Raw genomic sequence first — 24,929 nt, forward strand, 5'->3', positions numbered from 1 at the left:
TGGAGGGTGGGAGGTGGCAGGAACTATGGCTAATTATTTCTTTCTCTATTTTCATGAGAAAGCTGGCACTGATTAGGTGCCCATAAATGCTTGTCAATTCATTAATCATGAATCAATGGAAGATTAGATAGTTATTGGGAGTTTTGATCTATTACTTTAAAAGTCCTTGCACATTGGACTAGTAGTTCCTTTCCTGAGTGTTCAGGGAAGTCTGGAATAACTTTTCTTTGGGGTTCTTCCCAGCTTGCTTTATTTTCCACTGAGACCAGCTATAATTCACATGGATTTGCACTGGAGAAAGTTGTATTTTATTTTTAGTACTGTTTGTTCAGATTCTTTACTAAGATTTCTTACCACTTAATCATGAGAATCTGATCTTTCTGAAATGCAAAGTGGACCATTTCATTTTTCTTCCTGTAATGTTTCGTGGGCTCCTTCCCTGCCCACAAAAAGAACTCCCAGCCATGGATCTGTAGGTTTCAGGAAATACACTGATTTCATGGTCAGTTTTTTGCATTAACTTGGCTAGGCTTGGGTCCCTAGTTATTCATCAAACACTCTGGGTTTTGCTGTAAAGGTATTTTGTAGATATGATTAAATTCAATAATCTGTTGATGGTAAGTAAAGTCTTCCTAGATAATCTGGGTGCCTCAGTTCAATCAGTTGAAAGGATTGAAGGGCAGAGCTTCAATCCTTTGATTGATACTTGCCTGTGGACCTCAGCATTAGCTCCTTCCTTAGTGTTCCAGCCTGCCCTTCCTGGAGGGCTCCCCTACAGATTTTAGACTTCCAGCCAACCCCCACATCTGCATAATCCGAATCCCTGCAATATGCCTTTTAATATATATTTCCTACTCATCTGTTTCTCTGGTTTTATAGTCTTGTATACAACTGACAAATTCCTCCTCTCCCTGAAATTGTAGGCATAATGGCTGTGTGGGATTATGTGGGAGTAGAAGAGAGTCCATAATCTTCATAGTTCCAAAGTACCTCTCTCACACCACAGACTAATAACCCTCATTTGTAGGATTAATGAAGAAATCTTTAACACAATGCACAGTTCTCCATAACTTGCCCTGCTGACTGTGTGTGCCTCATTTCCTGCCCCCTGACCTACTCACATTTTATAATCCAGTGTTATCAATACACCTGTGCCTCTCAAGATAGTTTATAAAAAGCTCTAGGGGATCAAGGAAGGCACCCTAGAGATTTCTGGGTGCTCCACACAAGACTCCTCAGTTTGGGCCGGGTGTGGTGGCTCACACCTGTAATCTGAGCACTTTGGGAGGCCGAGGCAGGTGGATCACGTGAGGTCAGGAGTTCGAGACCAGCCTGACCAACATGGTGAAATCCTGTCTCTACTAAAAATACAAAATTAGCTGGGCGTGATGGTGTGCACCTGTAATCCCAGCTACTTGGGAAGCTGAGGCAGGAGAATCGCTTGAACCTGGGAGATGGAGGTTGAAGTGAGACGAGATTGCACCATTGTACTCTAGCCTGGGCAACAAGAGCAAAATTCCGTCTAAAAAAGAAAAAGATGCCTCATTTTCCCACCTCCAATTATCATGGACAGGAGTGAAGAGAAGCCACAGACCTGTCATGGTTTGTGTAGACCCCACCTCACTCCCACCTCCCACTTACAGCCTCACCAGCATGCCCTGCCTTTAGGCCATTGGAGGCTCTCATCACACCCTTCTCCTCAGTTCATGCTCTTCAAGACTCCCCTGGTCACTGCTCATCCTGTGAACTTTCATCTCCTATGACTACTTTCTGGCTCATCTCCCATCCCTTCCTGATTTCAGAAGCTCTTCCCCACTGCCTCTTAAAACTCAAGGCCACTCATCAGCAAAGTCCCCTGTATCCTCACCATCCCACTGAATGTCCTTTACCTTCTTGTTCGGACTGAAGCTTTGCTCTCCCCTGAGGACACCTCCTCTCCTGCACCCCACCAGGTGGAGGCTGTTTTCAACCCTTCATTCCTCATTCCACGGAGCCTGGAGGTGAAATGGGTGACCTCCCTGCTCCTCCTTGCTCTTTCTAGACCATCCATCCTCCAGAGGTGAATCTCATGTCCTCTGTCTACACCACTTACTAGTCCTCCTGGATGATGCCATCTACTAATTATACCTCCCTCCTCATTTCTTGGAAATTTCAGCTCCTGGTCCCCTGTCACTTTCTCCAACATTACTGTCATAACTCTCAGTGATTTCAGTGTCCACTTGGAAAACTCATCACATATCTTGGTCTCACAGTTCCTGGACCTTTTTTCTTCCAATGGTTTTGTCTTCCTCTCCACCACAGCCTCTTACCTACATGATCATATCATTGACCTTGTCATTACCAGTAACTACAGCACCTTCACAAATTCAAATTCAAGCTCCCCACTGTCCTACCACCATTTCTATCCTTTCTGTTCATGTGTATCCCAAATTCCACGACTCCTTGACTTCACTTGCACACTTTACCTTTAATTTGTACCTTATTCATGTTCACCTCCATCCTTACTCTGCTTAGAGTCTAATTGCTCTCTGAACACATACTTGACTCCTTGGCCCCTCTTTATATTGTAACTTATTTGGCTAATCCACCACTCTGCCTGGATGTTTTCCCGCACTGGAGGAAAACACAGAACCATGTTAACTGCTCTCCATCTCAACATATGATGGTTCACCTCAAAATAGTCCTTCATTAATGTTGCATACCAATGATACTACATTCTCATATTTCTTTACATACAACTCTCCTTTATAACCATTTCATATCTTCTCTATCTTCAAACCTCTGGCATCTCTTCTCCCCTGTTTACTTTCAATGAATGGCTTTATTTCCCATTTTATTGAGAAAACAGAAGTAATCAGAAGATATACAATCTCCCACCACCACATAGATACCCCTTTTTCACTGCATCATGCTGGTGTGCTTGGCCTTTCCTCTTCCATAAGAATGAATGGTTAGTGCCTCCATCCAAGGTCAACCTTGCACCTGTGCCCTGGATACCATCTTCTCTCCTCTTCTCCCTTACTTCCTGACATCACTACAGTGGTTCTCCTCTCTGTCCTGCATACATTTCCTTCTCTTTGAAGGATAATGTATATATCTGTATGACTATATATATGTAATATATACAGATACAAAAATCTAGTCATGTATGTAAAATTAGATATGCAAAGTAAATTAAATATATGCAGTGATATATATTACTGTTTATAGCATACATATTACTGTATATACTACCACTTCTCTTTTCAGACACTACCTTATTTCACTGTTCCCTTCCATCTCAGAGTCCTTGAATAAAGGATTTCTATTCACTTTCTACAGTTGCATTCCTCCCGTTCTTTCTGAAACCTACCCCATCAAGCTTCTGTCCCACTAGTCACTGGAATCCCCCTTGCTTCTCCCTCTTTCTTCTCTTGTCCTTGAGAGACCCTTGTCTCTTGGTTTTCCTCTTGCCCCTTAGACTCCTTATTGCCCCCTTTCCCAGATCCCCTTTCTCTTCTGAATCTGGAAAATGTTGGAAGCCCAGGTTCAATCCTGGGATACCTTTACTTTCCACCTGCACTCTCCTTTGGTGATCTTGTCTGGCCACATGGCTTGTAATGTCTATTTCTAGCCCAGACTTTCCTCCTGAATACCACACTCACATTCAGCTACCTGCTAGACACCTCCACATGCATGTCTGATTGGCTTCATGAACCTAACTCATCCAGCACCTTCTCCTTCTGTCTCTCAACCTGCACCCCCACACACTTCCTCATCTCGACAATTGGTAGCAAATCTTTCGGATGCTCAGGCCAAATACCTTGGAGTCCCCCTTGATTCTCCTTTTCTTGCAAATTGTACATTGACAAATCCTTTTGGTTCCCCATAAACATCACCTCAAGTGTCTCAGCATTTCTCCCCATCCCTACTGCTGCCACCTTCCTCCCTTTCAATGCTGTCTTCTGCCTGAATGATTGCAACAGTCTCTATCTGGTTTTCCTGCTCCTGCCCTTGCAGAAGCCACTCAGCAGACAGAGTCCTCTTGGTAGGACTCTCTAATGGCTTCCCTTCTTACTCTGAGTAAAGGCTAAAGGCCTAGAGTGAGCCAGGAGGCCTTCCGTGGCCTGCCTCTCCCAACCAGCCTACGTCATATTCTACTTCTTTCTCCTTTGCTCCTTCAACTCTGGTCAGCCTGTCTCTGTGCTGCTCCTGCCACGGAACATTTGCACACACTGTTCTTCCTGCCTAGAAAGCCTTTCCCTCAGATGTGTGTGGCTATGACTCCACCTATACCGATCTATAGCATCATCTTGCTCTGCCACCTCTTCCAGATTTATACTCCAATTTCACTTTGCCCGTGAAGCCTCTTGTGACCACTCTCCTTAAAATTGCAGACCAAACCATTCCACACCCCCTTCTCTTTGTTTTCTCCATTGCGTGTATGGTCATCTAAGGTACCACTTATTTTACATATTTCTGTTTTTGATCATCTCTCTTCCCCATAAAATGGAAGCTCCACGAGGGCAGGTATTTTTGTCTGCGCTTTTTGTTGCTGAGCCCTGAACATCCAGAACAGTGTCTGGTGCATATTAGGGACCTGCATTTGTTGGATGAAAAAATGAAATAAAAGCTATAAATGTTGACAAATAATATTTGACTGGGACCCATGACCTCTTATATCTAAGACTTCAGTGAGCTAGTTTCTGTACTAGCCTCCTCCATGGTCTCCTCAAAAGCTCCATGCATGAGAGACAAGGCCAGGGAAAGGAACAGTGTGTGCCATCTGGAGCTTTGGCCTCAAACTCCTGAGGAGGAGCCCAGAACCCTGGGGAGCCGGGCTGGGATGCGGACATCCTCCCTGCTCTCTGAGGGACAGCACTCTGCCAGGAGAGGCAGGTCCAAGGAAAAGGAAGAAGAATAGACGGCTTTTGTTTCTGGCTTCCAGGTCTGGTTTTTGAGCATAACAGTCTGGTATTTGAGTTTTTCTGGCTGGTGAAACAAAATGCTACAAATAGAACTGTCCTTAGTGAAATTAATTTCATTTTATTATCGTGTTATGATGTGATATGTCTCTCTTCAAACAGAGTAATCTAATGTAATATATATGCCGTAAGGAAGGTGGTTGTTAAATTTTCGGTGTGTGTCTGTTTTGTTTTGACCTGTGAATTCTTCACCAAACGAGCCCGCCCTTGTTGAAATTGCCCAGCCGGGGTACTGAGAACTGGAGCGGGGATAGTATAATGCACCTTGCGTTGCCTGCTGACAGTGCATTTTCCAAATAGCAGTTGGAGTGGACTTTCAGATCGGTCAGTCACTCTTCTGCTGAAAACCCTGCAGTAGTTTCCCACCTGTCCGGGGATAGAGCTCAGTCTTTTCAAGACCTTAGATGATCTCCCTCCCACTGCCTTCTGACCTCAAGTCTCTGCCTCATGGGATCCTTTCCAGCCACCCTGGCATCTTTGTTGTTCCTGAAACAAACCAAGCACCGTCCATCCTGCCTTCTGTCCTGCTTGTCACTGCTCAGCTGCGAACGCTGTTCTCCTAGAGGCTGATGTGGCTCATGTCTCTGCTCTAACATTGGCTTTCTATGGCTCCCAGCCTTATCTGACCCACCTGTCTACGCTTTTCTGTCACTACGCCATTTCCTTTTCTGTGGTCCTTCTGACATGTACGTCTTCGTGTTTTCTTTGTCTGTCACCCCTTAAGTGGACTCTAAGGGCCTAAAGGGAGGGACTTTGCCTGTTTTGATCACAGCTCTGTCCCAAGCACCCACAATAGTGCCAGGTACTGGATGAGCGCTTAGTCCTGCCTCTCTGTTATTGTACTGGTCTTGCGGGTAACTAGAATTCCTAAAAAACAAGTCAAAGAGACTAGTACTTATTTACAAGAGATTGGGAAGACAGAGAGAAAAAGAGAGAAAGAGAGGGAGAGAACCAGTGTTCAAGAAATTGCAAGCTCCTAACCCTTGTTCTGGCAAGAGAATGCTCCTCTTTGGAGCCCTGAAGCACTGGCTGAACCTGGGGCCATCCACCCCAGTTCTTGCTTCTCCCTGCTGTGGTGCTGGTGAGGGCTGGTAGGGCAAGGTGGAAGAGAATCCTGCAACCCCACTTCTCAGAGGCCACTACTTGCTCTGGTCTGCCTGCCAGCTGCCTCCCCAAACCAGCCCTTATGATTTAAAATAATTAAAGGAAGACAGTCAAAATCAGAAACATTTGGAGGTAAGAACCTGATCTGGCCCAGGGAAGTTTACGCTTACGAAAATTTTCAAAGGCCAAGTATAAAACCGGTCTATGGTTTAGATTAACTCCCTTTCATTTGTCATGTCTGGAACCATTTCTATAACACTGAACACAAAAGCTCCAGAATTCAGTTTTCTTCCTGCACACACCTCTTTGCTGGCAAAGCTCCAGAACATTCTCTAGGCTCAGGGGTCATAGAAAGAGAATACGTGTGGTCAGAGGTCTTCTTGAATAGTATACACCTGGGCTAAGTTATTTTCAAAGCTGAGATGAACTTAGAGAAGTCATTATAGTTTAGGGTTTAAAATTTTTTTAAAAAGTTGTATTTGTGTTTCACTTGAAAGGCAAAATATATGCATGGTGTCATGGGCTATTGTTAGATGAGATCTTTTGTAAATAAACAATTGCTATCATTTCAATCTGTCAAGGAAGACAGAAGTGAATATGTATTTTCTTTCTAGCGCTTACTCTATGACAAGCACTGGCCTGGGAGCTCTCAGCACACATTTAATCAGCTCACTGTCTTTAACTTAAGCAATGATCCCAGGTTCAGCCTCCTAGAGAAAAACATTATCATAGTCACCTCAATTTCCCTACTATCCCCAGTTTATTCAAATTCCTTCCCATCTTCACTTGCTTCTCACCTGCCTCAGTGGACACAGCTGTGGGTCAGGATCCACGCTTGTTCAAGACCAAGTCCTCCACCTGGGTGGTTGTTTTGATCCACCTCTTGCCTCTCCAAGATTACCTGATCTAACTACTTTCTCTCATTCTCTGATAGCCTCCATTTCTACCACTGGCTGATTGCTTTTAACCTGCACAAATGTTCAATTTTTGTCCATTCTGAAATAATCTTGACTTGGCTCCCATAGCCACCTCTAACACCATGCATCTCTGTCCTTCCAAGGAAGGTGGACCTGGAAGGTTAAAGGCATCTTTCAGGACTAGCAAGGCGCGAAGAAAGCAAATCAGCTCTTTCCAAAGATACTACAGATATTGCTGCCTGAAAGCATTCAGCTGTGCCTAGTATTCTGTGGTTGGGAGCAGGTGGGAATGACTATTTCCGAACAATAACAATTTGAAGGTACAAAGCCTTAGATAAATTTCCTAAATTTCATTGGTTTCTACGTGTTCTGGCTAAGGCCAGCTAGGAGTTGGAGATTGGCCATTAAGAGTGAAAGGTGTGTGGGGTGAGTATGCACAAATAACCTAAATGGAAAGGGGATATGTTAGGGCAATGGAGGACACAAATTGTTTTTGTTGTCTGCCCAGTGACTGGTTTTAAGCCTTTATGGAGAGAGTGAAGTGGCTTTCTCTCTGTCTCTCTACCTCTGCCCTGAACCTAGCAATACTCTGGATGCATGAAGATTATCATTTGGGGGGATTGGGGGAGGATTAGAGATTGCATTTGTCACATAAATATTATCATTGTCAAGAAGGACAATATTAGAGTCCTTGGTTTGCATGGTGACTGCTGCATTGGAGTTCCTGAGTACATGTGGGGACAGCACACAGACATCAAGAAACACTTAGGTGAAGTTGCTCAGTGAGAGGGCATGACATTGGATTGTTGACATTTGAGTGTCCTTATCAGTATGCTCAGGCTCCTGAGTCCAGAGAAATAAAATGTTTTCTGTAAGAGGGCAGGGATTTTTGTCTGTTTTGATCACCCCTGATTTGGTAAGCCCTAATAAAGTATTTGTTCAATGAACATGTAATGACTTTGGCAGCATCTGGGCCAGGAAAGGGTGGTGAACCTGCCGAGAGCTGGATACTTAGTCTGAACAGCTTGAATCAAGTAGGATCCAGGAAGAATCAACTAAGGCTAGATTAAGAGTATGGAAGGGGGATGGTGAAGCAAGAGCAATGGCTTTTTTTAAGAAAGCCTGACTGCAAAAATAAGGAGACAAAGCAGATGGGAGTTTGAGAAGGGTATGGGATTCATCATGTGTAACAATGTGATGCAAACTGTACTATGATAGATAGGAAATACCAAAATAGGCCTGAGTATATCATGCATTGTTTTGAATGTGACTTCTAATGCATTATCTCAACAATCTACATATTGACCAGGTGAGATGTTTGGGACAGGTATGTTAATTCTTTTTTCCAGGTAAGGAAAGAGAGAGAATAAGGTTAAATGGTAGCTTGCTGAAGGTCACAGCATTCATTCGTGAACAAGAACCCGTGGCTTTGAATTGTGTTCTAGAATTTTTTTTTGCTTTATCATCTTGCAGAAATGAGTTTTTGACTAGTGAATAGATTTCGGTATGCAAATCTGTATGCTCTTTTTTTTTTGGTGGTGTTTTTCCTCTTTTTAATTTTGTAGTGGTGACTATGAGGTGACAAGCTTTAAATCTTTGACTGGAAAGGTCACAGTGACATGGGGAGATAATTAAAATGGAAAGAAAACCTAATTTGAAACCTGACTTCACCGGTTAAGATGAGGATAATGTATTGAAACAGCTGAGAGCCTCTGTGAAGGCTTTATTACACATCACAGCAACACAGAACAAATTGCACAAATTCTAGGAATTATATCCCTTGGAAACAAACACTGAAGTCACTTTTTAAAATGTCACCAAATGGCTCTGTTGACTCTGTTTTGTAACAAGTTACAAACAGATGGCACTTTGAAACATACGATACAGCTTGGAAAACGAAATCGCTTAGACATTTTTGTCTGGTTTGCTAAGATAATGTGATGAAGCCCCAAATGAAAGAATCTTGGCGTGCACTGATAGAGAAAGACTACACACCATTCAGTAGATTTGTTTTAATTTCTCACAATCAAAGAGCTGATTCTTCAACTGTCAATCCTGTCTGAGGTGGGTTCCATGAAGTTGCGTTCCATTATGCACTTCCTGAATAAAAGGTGCAAAGCAAAGGAGAAGAGAATTGCCATTTCCTGAATGTCTATTTCATGGTAGCCTCTTTATATGGCATATAAACATTTTATATATCTTATTTATAAAAAAATTCTATGGGTAGCTACTATTGCTCTTTTTTAAATATGAAGAAACTGTAGTCCAGAGACATCCCATACCTAATTAAGTGCACAGCTGGAATTCAGACTTTGATGTGCACCTAAACGCGTGTTTTTCCCATTTTATCTACTTCAGGCCTATCTGCCCCTTTTCACTTTTTAAGAAAATATTTTCATGTTCACTATATATATATATACACACACACACACACACATATATATACACACACACATATGTGTGTGTGTGTATATATATATATATATTTTTTGAGACGGAGTCTCGCACTGTCGCCCAGGCTGGAGTGCAGTAGTGCCATCTCTGCTCCGCAAGCTCCGCCTCCCAGGTTCACGCCATTCTCCTGCCTCAGCCTCCTGAGTAGCTGGGACTACAGGTACCCGCCACCATGGCCAGCTAATTTTTTGTATTTTTGGTAGACAGGGTTTCACCGTGTTAGCCAGGATAGTCTTGATCTCCTGACCTTGTGATCTGCCCACCTCAGCCTCCCAAAGTGCTGGGATTACAGGCATGAGCCACCATGCGCGGCCACTAATTTTTAAATATTAAAAAAGATACAGCTAGTAAATGTTTATGTAATATAGTCCAATTTATATATTAAATTCTATATTTATTGTTTTCAGAAATAGGAATTTATGGCATATTTTGACAAGTATGGTTTGTTGATTCACTCAAGACCCATCGCAATTCACATCTCCCCCTACCTTTTTTTCTTTTTCTTTATTTTTTTGAGACAGAGTCTCACTCTGTTGTCCAGGCTGGAGTGTAGTGGTGTGATCTTGGCTCATTGCAACCTCCACCCCCCAGGTTCAAGTGATTCTCCTGCCTCAGCCTCCCCAGTAGCTGGGATTAGAAGTGTCCACCACCATGCCCAGTTAATTTTTGTATTTTCAGTAGAGATGGGGTTTCACCATGTTGGCCAGGCTGGTCTCAAACTCCTGGCCACAATTGATCCACCTGTCTTGGCCTCCCAAAGTGCTGGGATTACAGATGTGAGCCACTGTGCCTGGCCTCCCCCTGACTTTTTTACATGAAAGGCTGGAAAGCAGAATACACAGACTTCCAGATTCCCTTGCAGCTAGGGGTAACCCTATTACTTACACAGTTTCACCAATACCATGCACATGCAAAGTCTTGGAAGAAGGCTTCCCTTCTGAAATAAAAACGTAAAGTCTGACAAGGAAAAGGCTTTTGTTTTCCTGCATGGAATATAAACTCAATACCTGGAGGTGCAGCAGCTATATTGCCACCATAAAAATAAAAGCCCATGCGAGCATTAGTGAGCAGGAATAGAGAAGGACACTGGTTTCCTGGTGGCATCCTTGGACAGCTACAGCATCCCTAGACCTACCTCTGGGCTTCTTGTTGTGTGAGAAAAATAAACCCCCTGCATAATAAAGGAACTGTGTTTTCTGATACTTACAAATATAATCCTAGCTGATACACTTAATAGCCAGAATTTTAAAAGGTATTCCTATTTTCTAACACAGTTCAGTTTTCATGCCAGCTTTTGTCACAATTTGTAGTTCCCAAACACTGAAAGTATAGCCCTTGAATTAGACAATAGATTCATTGGAAAGATATTCATTTTGTTGGGCATTAACGGCAAAAGAGTTGGGTCCACTCCCTGGTTATGGGAAAATGACCCACATGGTATGATCCAAGCAACTGTGGCCCTTCCAGACAATCTAGACATTACTTCAACCAAAGTGATTGGCCTGGGTTAGGGGAAGAAGAATAGGACAGCTGAACTCAACATGTCCCCACCATTTTGCCTTGCATGGATGTAGACTTGGCTTTTGATTGGAAAGTTTAGAAAGGAACTTGAGGAATCATTTTGTCTCTTTTCACCTTGGGGAAGGACTACACTGAAGTCATACCAGACATATATGATAACTGATCTGGTTTTAATAGACCTCCAAAGAAGACAATTCCACAGCCTCTTCCCTAAGGAGACCATGTCAACATTTAAAAACTCGCAGTAAATTCTTTCTTTGCTGAAATAGAATTTACATTGCATGTGGGTAAAAAAAAAAAAGTCCCTCATTTTTCTAAAGCAGAGTGACCAAGTGGAAAGTTAGCAGGTTGTGGAGTCCAGCAGTCCTGGGTTGACTTGTGGTTTTGCTGCTTGCTGGTTGATGAACTTTCTTGTTATTTAACATCACTAAGCTTCATTTCTTTATCTGGAAAATAAGCAAAGTAATAGCTACACTATAATCCCTAAAGTTATGGTTCAGAGCTAATATATGTAAAATGTTGGGAATATTATTTGTCATAAAAGTAAGTGTTCAAAAGCAGTTCTTTTTTCCCCTTCTCTGTTGACTGGACAACAACTTACCACTATTCTTTGGTTGAAATTGTATCGGAGCCCAAGAAGCACCATGAATTGCTCCACAACTTTCTTCACTACAGGCTAATTAACTCCAATTTCCTAATCCCATCCTGTTTACTCTTATTTTTCAGTCCTTGAATCTTAACTCAGGAACTTGTTTCCAAAAAAATTATTTTAAAAAAGTGCTTTGCATTCTGGGGAATTGCAGTTTTATAAAGTAAGCAAAAAATAACAGTACTTGAAAATTGAAAACATTGATCCATATATTCTATTTTGCTATACACATCAAATTCTCATTCTAGGTTGCAGATTCATAATTGAGGTCACTATGGTGACAAAGAAAAAATGGAGTGATGAGACAATCATTTGGATTGTTACAGCCAAAGATTTGGCCACAATTATTAAGCTAATTGACAGACAAAGTTTACTTCTCTGGTGCAAATTCTCTGCATGATGATCTTCAATTTCAGTAGGCCACTAACTTAGACCCAAGTGATCTGCGCCATTTTAAGAAAAGGAACATTTCAGACCCTGGATTGTTTTTAAAAGTTGTACACTCTATTAGTTCTTGGCTAATAGAGTGTTGGATCGACTGACTTCTGGCAGCCTTGCACGTTGACTCCACTGACATATGTACAATTTCAGACTTGAAGCCACACATGAAGTAATTGTGAAGCCTCACAATTCATCCCTAAAAATCTGCCATGCGGTGGTTCTTGTCTTCTCCAACAATGTAATCCCTAGGAATTGTGATGATATGAGCTTTTAAAAAAATTGTTAATTAATCTTCATTCACTTAGGACATATTAATTTATCTGTGATGAGGAACAACATGTTGAAAAATCCCAGAATATTGAACGAAAGAATGAAACGGCTACTGTAATATAGTTTGGATCAGAGATTTTTTTCTTTCTTCTTTTCATACAATTACTTATGGCATGTGATATTAAGAAAGAGAAAGAAAATTCCAAAGCAGAGTTTCCAGAGCAGGGTCTAGAGAAGCCCCATAGATTTACTCCAGCTGTGCAGTTAATAGGTGATGAAACAGGCCTAAAAAGAGCTTCAGTGACTTATCTAGTGTCCCATGGTTAGTCAGTGTCTTACTTAATCATGGCTTTGTCTCATTTTGTCTTTCTGATGATTCAGCTTTAAGTTAAATGCCCCTCCCTTAATGAGGTAGTCCTTGACCATGTTAAAGAATTAGCTCCTTCCTGGTACCTAGTCACTCTGTCTTGTTATTCTGTTTTATTTTATTCATACCACTTTTCAATTTCTGAATTTACATTCTGGTTTATGATTCTGTGGTTTGTCTCCTGTAAAGTGCAAGCTCCATGAAGGCAGGGACTTTGGCTTTTGTTCACTATTATATCTAAAATAATGTTTAGGACATGTAAGTCTTCAGTGCAAATTTGTGGATTGAATGGACCAGAGCTAAAGAGGAAAGAACTCTTGTTTCTTAGGCATCTATTATGCTAGTTGCTGTGCTAAGTTGTTTGTGTGTGTTACATAAACTAAGAGGTAAGTGATGTGCTTGGAGCCTTGCAGTTAGAAAGTGAAGAAGCCAGAATTGAAAGCCAGGGATATTTTGCTTCAAGTCCTGACATCACAAGAAATTATTTCCAGTGTTCAATGGTTCCTGCTCCACTACTCCCTCCATGACCTCTTCCCGGGCATCTAAAGTTCCTAGTACACCAAGTTTGTATTTGGCATCCCCCGTTGGCTCATATCTATCTGGGCACTATAGTTTTCAGAGAAACCAACTTGAATATACTATATTCAACATTGAATATAGTATATTGAATGTATTATATTCAACACAGTAAATACTCTTTGTTGCTGGCTTCTCTGTATAAAGTTTACTGAGTAAATTTCTCATAGATATTATAGCTTTCTTTTTTTATATTTTTATAGCTTTATTTCAATTTGATGGTGAATCCCATTGAGTTGCACAAATTTGCCATGAAAAGCCTACAAGAGAAGGAAATCTACCCATCTGCTGATGATTGAAACCTGATGCAATCAAAGATGATAAAAAGTTCAGATGATATGGGCCAAAAGATGAAGAAAGCGTGGGGGTATCAACAAGACAGGAAATAACCCTGAAATAGTGTTGATTCTGACCACAGGGTAATCAACAAATTTGAGTTGGGGAAAATGTCAAATTTCTCATCCCTATCAGGACTTTTCACCTTCTTCAGGTTAGGTCATATTGGATATAACAATTTCCATTTTGTCCCAGATTATAGAACTGTCAAACTTTAGTGCATACCAGAATCATCTAGAGAATTTATTACCAAAGGGGTACAGGGACCTACTTTAATTAAAGAGATTCTGTGCCAAGCACAGAGTGAGAGCTTAATTGATGGTGACCATTAGCATTGTTATTTATTTCACTCTTCCCCAAAGGGCAGTTGTGGGCCTGACCTATTCATTCACAGATTGGCAAGAGAAAAAAAAAAAAAACATGCACCAAACTTAGAATTTGAAAACCTGTGTTCAGACATCAGTGCTGCTAATTTCTAGGTATGTGACTTTGGATGAGTCACTTCATGTCTGAGCTTCAGTTTACTTGTCTGAAATCATCATAGTCAATAATGTTTATTTAGAATGCTATTGTAAGAACTGGATGAAGGAATGCAGAAGAAAGAATCCAACAACAAAAGGGCAGGAGGTTGTGGTTTAAAATGTGGACTTTCTCTATTATGATTAAAACAGGTCATTTACTTCCAAATCCCAACCCTGCCAGCCATCATTACCTGTGTAATTGTAGGCAAGTAAACCTCATTAGCCTTGGTTTTCTCATATATGAAAGAGACAAAAACAATACTTTGTATATATCAACTCTCAAACTTTACATGAACCCTGCTGTTATGAGCTCTATTTTATTGTAAGGGAACTGAGGCACAGAGGAGTTAAATAACCCAACCCAGATTCACATAGACGTGAATCTGGTTTGTGTCTTCAGGAACTCTGGTTCAGAGTCTCTACGCCTTACCAGTGAACCTGCTGCTCCCATGAGCACACAAGACATGATGAGGAAGGGCCCAGCACATGACAAATGCTCAGCCAATATTTCCCCGAATTTGAATAACTTACTTCACAGTACAAACTCCATCCTTCTATTTCGTTATGCAGTCCACGGCACAGCTCAGACAGTCAGTGTTCAACCCTATGTAGCTATTGCCCGTGAACACAAAAGTGCACTTGGTCTGCATAAAAACTACAGACACGTTTATACAAGAAGGGGAACATTGTGTCACATTTGGTTTTTATTGCTTTCAGCATGTTAGGCACATACTATCTGTTTATTAGGTAAAGGTGAAAGGTTACAGATCACCTTAAAGTATAGATGAGTTGCTTGAGAAAGGGCTACATAGAAAATTGCTGTTGTAAATGTACAGTAACCTAGAGCTTTTCGACTCTTGGAAGTAGCTTATGTGTGTGCTGACAATGACTGACATATTGGGAATGAAACCCGTCTTAACACTACAGGATGTGGAAGTGTACACCAAACTTACTCAAAGAGAAGAAAGGAAGTCAGATGTCAACTAGAATTAAGGGCAATTATTCTTTATTTTGGAGGAGCTTTCCAGTGAGTTGGGGGAACACAACCCAGGCTGAGGGTGTGGAGTCTTACTGAAATCATGAATCAGAACAAATTGGGAGATACATAGTCTGATGATAAGATAGAGTGTGAGGACTCGGGACATATGTTCCGTGTAGCCATAGAATTCATGATGAGGGATCCGCAAAACGGACATTCAAGTTCCTGAGAACAAAGGCTGATCCAAACAAAATGATTCCGTTCAAGTTTGTTGTATTTCTTTTAACTACTTCCCAGTCATTACCCACAATTTGATTTGAAATACTTATAAAAGAAATGTACCCCAGTACAATGCATCATTTATGAAATTATGCATTTCATTTATAGAATTACTAGTAATGCAAACTCATAGTTTTACCAACACAATTTAGATATTTCTGCTTCCATATTGCAATGATTGCATTATCCCTCCATGGCCAAATGGAGTGGTGAGCACATTTGTTTAAAAATAAAATAGACAGTAAATAAATCAACACCCTTAACGAAAGCTAAATTGAACACAAGATTTATGCCACTGTAAGGAAATCTCCACAGAACAATATTCGCTTTAATGCTTTCTTTTTCCTCTACTAAAATCTTACAGTGTATCAAAATGAAGAAAGCACTTTCAATGTGAATTATGTAGGAACAGACACGATGACAATTCTGTTTTTCAGAGTAGGGTTACAGAGCCACTTCTGCTTGCCCCCGCGAGTGTCAGTGTCAGCCTTTACACTCCTCTTGAGTACGGATCTATAACTATGAAGGAGCGTAATTGGCAAGGAAGGGCTTTTCAAAACTAACCCTTCCCAAGCAAAGCCGATTCTGACGACTTTCGCTTTCCCTCTCTTGTTCAGCAAAAGGAACCCCCAGAGGAGTCGTGTTATTGACTAAGCCCCAGTCGGTAAACACCCCTGAACATCATTTAAAAAAACAAACAAACAAACAAAAAAACACAAAAAAACAAAAACCAGAGAGGGAGAGAGAGAGAGAAACACCAACATGAGCCAAAGGACGCCTTTCTAAGGAAAAAAAGCCTGAAGACATTTACTTCAATGGAGAGAGGGCTGTTTACTTACATTGCTCGCAAGACCTTCCAACAGCTGGAGTCTTTGAACTCTAGTGTGCGCAGATGTGGAGCTTTTGCTCGAAATCCCCTTTCCTTTGGCAGCAAGGATTATTCATAACTCTTTAGGGCTTCAGATTGATAAGTAATTTCCTGATTCGCTTTCAAAAGCATTCTCCCAGGCTTTGCGTGGTGGCAGAGAGAGGGAGTGGGCAAGGACCCCGGCGTGCAATGACGCTGTGGCCTACACAGATCTCCTGATTGTTCGATCGAACCCGAAAGAAGACGTCGACGTTACAAACAAAAATAAATATCCTTCTTTATCTGTTGGCTCGTTCCCCAAATCATATTTGGGAAATAGCACAGTGAGTCTGGACAATATTTTTTCTAAAAGTACGATATTAGCTGAACACCTTATCATTTTTGTGCTGGGAGAAATCAGGGCACCTCTGACTAGTCTTCAAAGACCAGCTGTTGCAATTTCTTTCTTATCAGCTGCTTTACAGGATGTTCTTAGAGACCAAGCAGCCCAGCCCTTTCGGTTGACAGTCAAAAGAAATGATGCCCAGGGCTTACAGGACTTGACCAGGATCACACAGCTAGTTAGCAGAAGGACAGGAACCTAAGAGCCGACTGTCAAGCCAGTGCTGTGTCCACTGTAGGGAGGTGGAGGCAGATGCAAGGACTGGAGATCTGACTCTCAATCTTTAAGATACCTATCACTGGACATGGCCCTTGATGTTTCTGAGTCTTGGTTTTCACAGCTGCAGAATAAAAATCGTAATAGTAACCCTTGCTTGGTCATACAAAGTGGTAATCTCTCTGAAAGCATTTTGTCCAGGATGAAAGCAATTGTATCCTAAGATGAAATTTTGTCGACACAGCCCCGTTTACATGCTTCTCTTCTCCTTTCCATTCTCATTTCCATTCAATATTATTTTCTTACTGAAAGAAACCACTGAGTGACTTTTGGATGGAGAAGGAGGAGTATAGTGGCCAGGAAATGAAATAGAACATGGAGAAAATTTTACCTTGGAAATCCAGGTAAAAATTAGATGAAAGGGTATACAGCATATCTTAACATTTGCCTCAGAAAGAACACTAGATCTAGAAATAGAAAATCAAAGCTTGACCACTGCCTGGAACACTTAACAGCCAAGGGAGCCCTGTGGAGTCATTTAAACATTCCAAAACACAGTTGACTCACTGGGTATGTGATCCCTGTCCCATTGCACTTACCTCATTTTGTGGTTAGAATCAAATGAGGTGTTTATCAAGATAGTGCTTTGCAATGTTTCAGGCTTTGAAACTAAAATGTAGTTGCTATGGTTTGAATGTATGTGTCTCCCCACAAATTCATACATTGGAACCTAAGATCCAATGTGATAATATTAGGAGGTGGAGCCTTTAGGAGGTTATTAGGTCACAATGGCAGGGCTCTCATGAATGGGATTCATGACTTTGTACAAAGGCTGGAAGGAACTAGCTAAGCCCTTTTTGCCCTCTACCCTTCTGTCATGTGTGGACATAGCATTTGTCCCTCTGGAGGATGTAGCAACAAGGTGCCCTCTTGGAAGTGGAGACAGAGACCTCACCAGGCCCTTAACCTGTTGGCACCTTGATCTTGGGTATCCCAGCCTCCAGAACTGTCAGAAATAAATTTCTGTTGTTTATAAATTACTTATCTGTGGTATTCTGTTGTAACAGAACTAATGGGCTGAGACAGTGGTATTTTCCAGTGGGATGTGCAACTACTATTGCCCATTTCATCTGTGTAATTGGCTGACACCACTAGGTGCCAGGGCTCCCGGGTTCTGCCTTGACCTTTTTCCCCCTTTTCCTTTTAGGAGTGTATTTCATCTTTCTTCCCTTGTTATCCACCTCTTGGTACTTGTCTCCCATGCTTGCTGCTATTGGTTTTCTTTCTTAGGGCTCAAATTGTCCTTCCATTTTTTGTGTAATGGTAAGAATGAAGAACAAAGAGAAAACATTTTGTTCAGTCACACAGAAAGGCATCCATGTTGTCTTGACACAAGTGGGAATGTCTTTATTTTTGAAGTAGCCACGAACAAAGATCAAATGAATCAAGATCAGTGCCCCCTTGAAAATGATCAAGTCATAAGTCCAACTCGTATTTTATGGTTCCATTCACTTCTTTTACCCTTTATAAATTTATTATTTAAATATTATTTCAGTTAAGATTTGCACTCTATCATCTGTAAGAAGAATTTTCTAGTAGAGTCTTGCTTGGTCTGCTATAACAAAATACCATAGACTGGGTGGCATAAACAACAGAAATGTATTTTCTCACAGTTCTGGAGTCTGGAAGTCTGAGATCTGGGTGCCAGCGTGGCTGGATTCTGGTGAGGCTTCTCTTCTTGACTTGCAGATGGCTGCCTCCCTTCTGTATCCTCATATGGTGGGCAGAGGGAGATCTTTCTCCTCCTTTTCTTAGAGACCATAGTCCTATTGGATTATGGACCCATCCTATGACCTCATTTAACTTGAATTAGCTATGAACGCCTCTGTCTCCTGAAAAAGTCGTACTAGGGGTTAAAGCTTCAACACATGAATTTTGGGGTGACACAATTCAGTCCCTAGCAAGCCTGCAGGAAGTAAAAGAAGGGAACGAATACCTATTGAGTCTTTTTTTCTCCTCACGGAATTGTCAAAACAACATTGATAGGTTGGCTGTGACTTTTCTACGGTCACAAAGCTAGTAAGCGGCAGTGACCAAATGTAAACCATGACGACCAGAACCCTGCTCCCCTCATGACACATTCTGCCTCCACCTCTTCTGTTCTCCTAGATTCTGAGCCGTGACCCTTTATTTTCCCTTCCCACTGTCTCCTATTTAGTTGCCTGGAGGCAAGACATTGTTACCCAGAGCACCATGAGAAGGAAGCCATGGGGATTCCCTCATGTGCCCACTGAGCTTAGACTGACAGCTGTAGAGTTTGCCTGGAATGTTCTCTCCTTGCATCTCTCCCTCCTTCATGTTAATAAGTCCCTTCATTAGTTCAAACTGAACACACATGCTTCTTCCCCGGGATGTTTTCTTTGATCTGACCCGCCCCACCCTTGCTCTTCCTCACTATATTCTCTTATACTGTCCTACATTTCCCCTTTATAATTTTTTCTCCTTTCATAAAATTTCATAAATGTTGTTTTATTATTGTAGTGGTTATAGCAATAGGTCTGTATTTCTAAAATAATTCGCATAATGGTTGTCCCCCTCACTGGTCTGTAAGCTCCCTGATGCCAGGGATGCTTTGCTTACTAAGAGCTGTCCAGCCATTAGAACACTAACATGAGAAGCTACAGAGGAGCAAGGGAGGATTAGACAGGGGCAAACCAGGGAAAATAAATAGTAGAAGAAAGGCCCTTCAAAATTCACCTCTAGCAGTATGACTAGCAAGCGTATGTCTGAGAACAGTCTAATGAGGCCCCTTTATTAAGCCCTCTGTGTACCACCAAATGCATTCTTCCCCTGTCTATTTTGCTAGGTTTGGCTAATCAAGAATGACGTGGTTAATGTGAAGAGAGGCAGCTTGAGGAGCAAATCCTGGGTCACATCTGCTGCCTGCTGGTCAATGCCTGGGTTCCTGCAAGGGCAGCAGAGCCTGACCCTCTGCAGGATGGGGCTGCCTGTTCATATCCCATCAGCCTCAGTCTCTTCCTAGAAAGAGCTGATGGGACAGGGTGTGAAGATGTGTAGGAACAAAGAGGAATTCCTTCCAGAGAAAGACATTTTCAGTTGAAGGAACCACATGTACAAAGAAACGGAATGACAGCATGTTGTGTTTAGGGAACCTCAAGAAGCCTAGTTTTGTTGGTGAGTTACAAGGAAATGTGATAGTAGAAATGAAAGTATCAGATAAATCTTAAGTGTTTCCATTAATATCTATTTCTCAAAATTGTTTGGAGGGCCAGTGAGAGAGTACATATGGAATTGCTTTAAAAACTGGAAAAAAAATCCTATGAAAATATTTTTATTACAAATTCTTTGGATGAAGATAACTAGAATATTAGGCTAAGAAACCATGCTGGGAAATGGAATTATTTATAAATTTCTTTTATTTATAAACCAGAAGTTTTGATTAATTTCCTTCTTCTAATCTCCTTTCAAAGGCTAGAATGTAAGTTTATAGTATCTGTTGAATATGAGTGAGTTGGGGGATGTATGTTTTCAACTCAGCACTATCCCTGGCCCTTTCTACTCTCTCTGAGGCAACAGGGACTGGAAGCCTGGAACTACATTTCCCAGAATCACTTGTAGGCACAGTTCCTAATTACAGTCAGTCAAGGAGGGCACACACAGGGTTGTGAAAGATAGAAAATAATTAGAGGACATTATTCTTCGGTGTCAGTTACAGAGTGGAAACAGCCAGCTGATGTATGGTTTGCAGCAACTTCTGGGTGAGATCCTAGAATCTCACACTTTCCTATGGCTTCCCAGCAAGCTTGTTCTTCTCAGTTTACAGCCAGACAGAATGCTTTTTTTCTGCAATTGTTGGTCTCATGAACCCCTTTTAAACAATTATTTTTTATTTAGAAATACTTATAGACTCATAAGAAGTTGCAAAACAATTTACAAAAATACCCTAGCTTCTTCAAATGGTGACATCTTATATCGCTATAATAATCATAGAATAAAAAAATTGACATGAGTACAATAGGATTAGGCAGACTACAGATCTTCTTCAGTTTTTACCAGTTTTTATGGAGATTCACTTGTGTGTTGCATAGTTCAGTATAGTTGAATACAATTTGATCTCATTTATAGATTATTTACAGTTCTTTCAATGGCTCTTTAAGACTTTAATTTCTTGCCTTAAATCTCTACCTGATGCTATTTTCTTAACTGAATGCTGAGTGAGGTGGTTAATAATTTCTTGGTGTTATCTCACATTTGAAGCCTTGCAGTCAAATTTTGGTGCTTACCTTCCATTATGTTCATTCATGTGTTCAACTAAAATATCACTCACTGATATAACTTCACAGGCCTTCTTTCCCATTGTTTTCATCACAGGATTACAAAGGCATTCCCAGTGTATCATTATATTATATGTAAGCTACCACGAAAGATTTTTAGCTATTCGTTGGGCTGTTAATTGCTCAGTTTTCAAAGTCATTCTTACTGTAGTAGATTAAAAATGGAAAACTTGTAAAATCATTCTTAAATAATGGTAAAATAATTTATATATGATAAGGCAGGAAACAAACAATAAAAGGTATAGCTAATGGATAGGAGGAGGCTAAGTTATCATTGTTGAAGATAATAAAACTGTACACCTAAACAATGCAGCAAATTTAACAAGGGCCATTAGAAATAATATATGTTTAACAGAATTTACAGATACAAAAATACATGCATGAAAGTAGCCTTCCTATATATCAAAATAATCAGAAAATAGAATGTTTAAAAGCCCTCTAAAATCTAAAATGATGCTGGTTTCTCTGCAGAGGAAGGAGAGACTCGCCTCTCCCTAATTCTGGGCTATTTTCTCACTTGAGCCTTAATCAGCACAACTTGTGTACAGAGACTCTCAAAATTTTGCTAAAATATTTTTGTTTCCTTTCCCTTCTCATCCTTACCTCTGACTCACTAACCGCAAGAGATCAAAATCTGGTCTGAAGAAGCCGAGGGAAGTGAACACTATGACATGTTCTTTGTCCCTTCCTAATTAAGACATATTTCCTCTCAAAATATCCTAGCCTGCAGAGATGGTCCCTGGCTGTAACTTAATTTTTTTTTACATCATTTTCTCCAAGGCAGTGTAACAACTTGAAACCACATATTTCAGAAAATGATCTTCTCTTTACATTCACCATTTGGTTGGCTTTCCCAGAATAAATGAACCATCTGCCCTAAAGAACTATGCAAGTCTTTGCCACTTGCAACCAGTGAGACTAACAAGTTTCCTGGCTAACATTTGTTAGGTGCTAGCAAAGTTCATTGATTCTTCAGGGCATTATCTTAATTAATCTTTACCACTGTGTGGGTAGAAAATTAAAGTCAGTTAAACCAAATCTCAAGGCTATCAAAAGGTAGAACCAAGGTAAGGGCCAGATGGTGAGGCTCCAAGTCCTTTCTCTGCTTTTTTTGTAGGTGACAATAATTTTCTTTCCCACAGGATTTCAAAAACAAGATCTGGGAATCAGCCTGGTCCCTCTGACATTGATACACATACATCCTAGTGAGCCGCATTGGCTGCATCAACTCAGTGTGTCTAATTTAAAAAGTCAACTTGTAGAAAAATGCCAGATAAATAAATGGTGCTGGTAATACTAGGTAATTATGAAAATTGTGTAAGTGATATATGAATGGTGAAAATGTAGTGGAAGTCCCAAGTATATGACCGCCACTTGGTGGAAACCTTGTCAGGAGAGAGTATTTGGATTTGCTTCCTAAGTGGAGTTAATTCTTTAGAACTTTAGCACCTAATAAAAGCAACAAAATTCATATCACTCTCAAAAGTATAATTTAGAAGACTCTATTTTCCCAAATAATAGTTCTCCTTTGAAGACTACTGGAAATTGCCTTCTTTCTAATTTTAATATTTGGATTGAAAACATTCAAATGCAGGCCTAACTTCAAAGCGTAGTTTGAGACCAAGAAGCACTTCCTGATTTATATTACTTGAAGCATCTTTTGAGCCCCTGGATTCCACCATCCATGAAGCTAACACTATTCCTGGATTGCCCAGTTTCATTCATTAATTGATTCAAAAGAAGAAAGAGGTTCCAAATCTCAGCAATTTTCATTATGGATAAATAGATGCATCCCCTATGTAAATAGTTGAACCAAAATGTCCCTTAAAAGAACCTAGTATCAAGCCCTTCGAATTTCCAATCTCTTAGTTTCACAATCATCACTATCTTTTCCCCCCAATTTTTCCATTCCTCATATGCATCAGCATGACCATGCTGTCTCAACCAGTCCACAGGAATCACACATGCACTTCCTGTCTTAATCAACAATGAAGCTCTCACTTAGTTGGTAGATCATGGAGGATAAGGACATTTACTGAGGCTGGCTTGTTTTAGTCCAGGAACATAGAGCAGCTCCTTTGGAGATTGCAAACAACATCTAAGTCACATGTTATTTGAAAGGTAAATATGTAGCCACAAAAGAACATTTAAAAAAGAGAAGAAAATAGGAGAAGAGAGAAAGATTGGAAGGAAGGAAAAAAGAAGGAAGGAGAGGAAGGGGAAAAAGTGAGGAAAAAGAAAAAGGGAGAAAGACACAGTGAAAGAAAAAGAAAAGGCAGAGGAGGTAGGCAAAGCAAAGGCTTAGATGCTGTAACTGCAAGTAACACAGACTCGGGCTGTGCATTTTTTTCCAGGGGACTATCTGCGTTTTTTCATGTGCCATACTATGCCATGATGCAGCAACAGTAAACTGACTTAACATGCCCTCAACTGTAGCTAAGGTTTGCAGTCACAAGTGCCATTTTTGGATACGGTGACCAGCTATCCTAATTTTCCTGGGACTGAAGGGGTTCCTAAGATGTGAGGCTTTCAGTTTTAAAACTGGAATAGTTCAGTCTAAAACCGAGGAGTTCTCCACAGCATGGGATTTTCAGTGCTAAAACCAGAGAAGTCCCAGGCAAATCAGGAAAAGCTGTTCATCTTATCTTTGAGTAAGACAGTAAATTGTGTCTCTTGCATCCTTTGAGGATTGCACAGGAAATTCTCCAGCTGTTAACCCATCTTCCATGTGCTGGGATCTGTGTTACATTGTGTACACTGTAGTGGACATCTTTTTATTCTGCTTGCTCAGCACCCCAGTAATCTTTGGGTAATGCCTTTCCTATTTTTTGCGGTTCTAGTTGGGCTGTCATGCATAGTGTCCTTCACTCCTGCTGCCTTCCCTGGGGTGAGTGGGTCAGCCAGGGTAGACTAAGCAAAACAGGCCATCTCTTGCACCTCTGGCAACAGTGGTTAGTTGAGGGGTGAGTATGGAACACAAGGAAGACAGCCCTTGGGAGGGAGGAATCCCTTTTTCTCTTAGTGAAGCCTGTCATTGATCATCTTCTCCACCATGTATGACAGTCAACAGATACAGAAGGAAGTCAGAGGGAGAAAGAGAGAAAAAAATACTTGAAGCATCTTTTGAGCCCCTGGATCCCATCATACATGAAGCTAACACTATTCCTAGATTGCCCAGTTTCATGAGCTCATGCATTCCCTGTTTTCTTAAGCTGGTTTGAGATGGGTGCTTCTCATCTGCAACCAAAAGAGTTGTGACTAATAGACATACATGAGCTCTGTTATTCTGGAGTCAGTCCTGAGAGACGGGTCTAAGTTGAACCACATGAAATCACTGATATTCAACTTCTTTTGACTGCAAATATGGAAATGCCATTTGAAGCATTTTAAATATTATTATCTCCTTTGCACAGATGAGGAAAACACTTAGTGGTGAGAAATAATATGCTCAAGGCTGCACATTTGTTAAACAGCAGACCTGGAATCAAACCCAGGTCTTCATGATTCTAAGGTACACAAGTATATTTCCAGTAGTTTATGCTGCCTGAAAAAAGAGATCTCTTAAGAGCTTTCCCTTGCTATTTGACAAAGGCCTTGAAATATACTAGATTTTAATTCATACCTTTATGTATGAACTTATATATGGTGCCAAACACCTGCTCGTTTGCTTGTAAAATCCCCATTCCACTGGATGTTTCATGAAAAGAAGTCAGACACATGAGTGTGCAAA

At 40.9% G+C, this 24,929-nt stretch overlaps 1 protein-coding gene and 1 long non-coding RNA gene across 3 annotated transcripts in view; one reads left to right on the plus strand and one right to left on the minus strand.

Moving 5' to 3' along the window:
- LOC103246329 (uncharacterized) overlaps positions 1-24,929 on the plus strand; it is a 244,336-nt gene that overhangs the window by 89,449 nt on the left and 129,958 nt on the right. The gene's annotated exons all lie outside the window — the stretch shown is intronic.
- Positions 1-24,929, minus strand: part of C1QTNF7 (C1q and TNF related 7) — a 109,392-nt gene that overhangs the window by 57,816 nt on the left and 26,647 nt on the right. The window contains exon 1 of one of the 2 annotated variants that reach the window (XM_008017851.3): positions 16,218-16,637. The exons of the other annotated variant lie outside the window; for it this stretch is intronic. The gene's annotated coding sequence lies outside the window, so the exon portion shown is untranslated. Of the gene's footprint in view, positions 1-16,217; positions 16,638-24,929 lie in introns of those variants that run through there. 2 annotated transcript variants of the gene reach the window in all.

This window comes from Chlorocebus sabaeus, chromosome 27 (genome assembly GCF_047675955.1).
Source record: "Chlorocebus sabaeus isolate Y175 chromosome 27, mChlSab1.0.hap1, whole genome shotgun sequence".
Classification (NCBI taxonomy): Eukaryota; Metazoa; Chordata; class Mammalia; order Primates; family Cercopithecidae; genus Chlorocebus; species Chlorocebus sabaeus.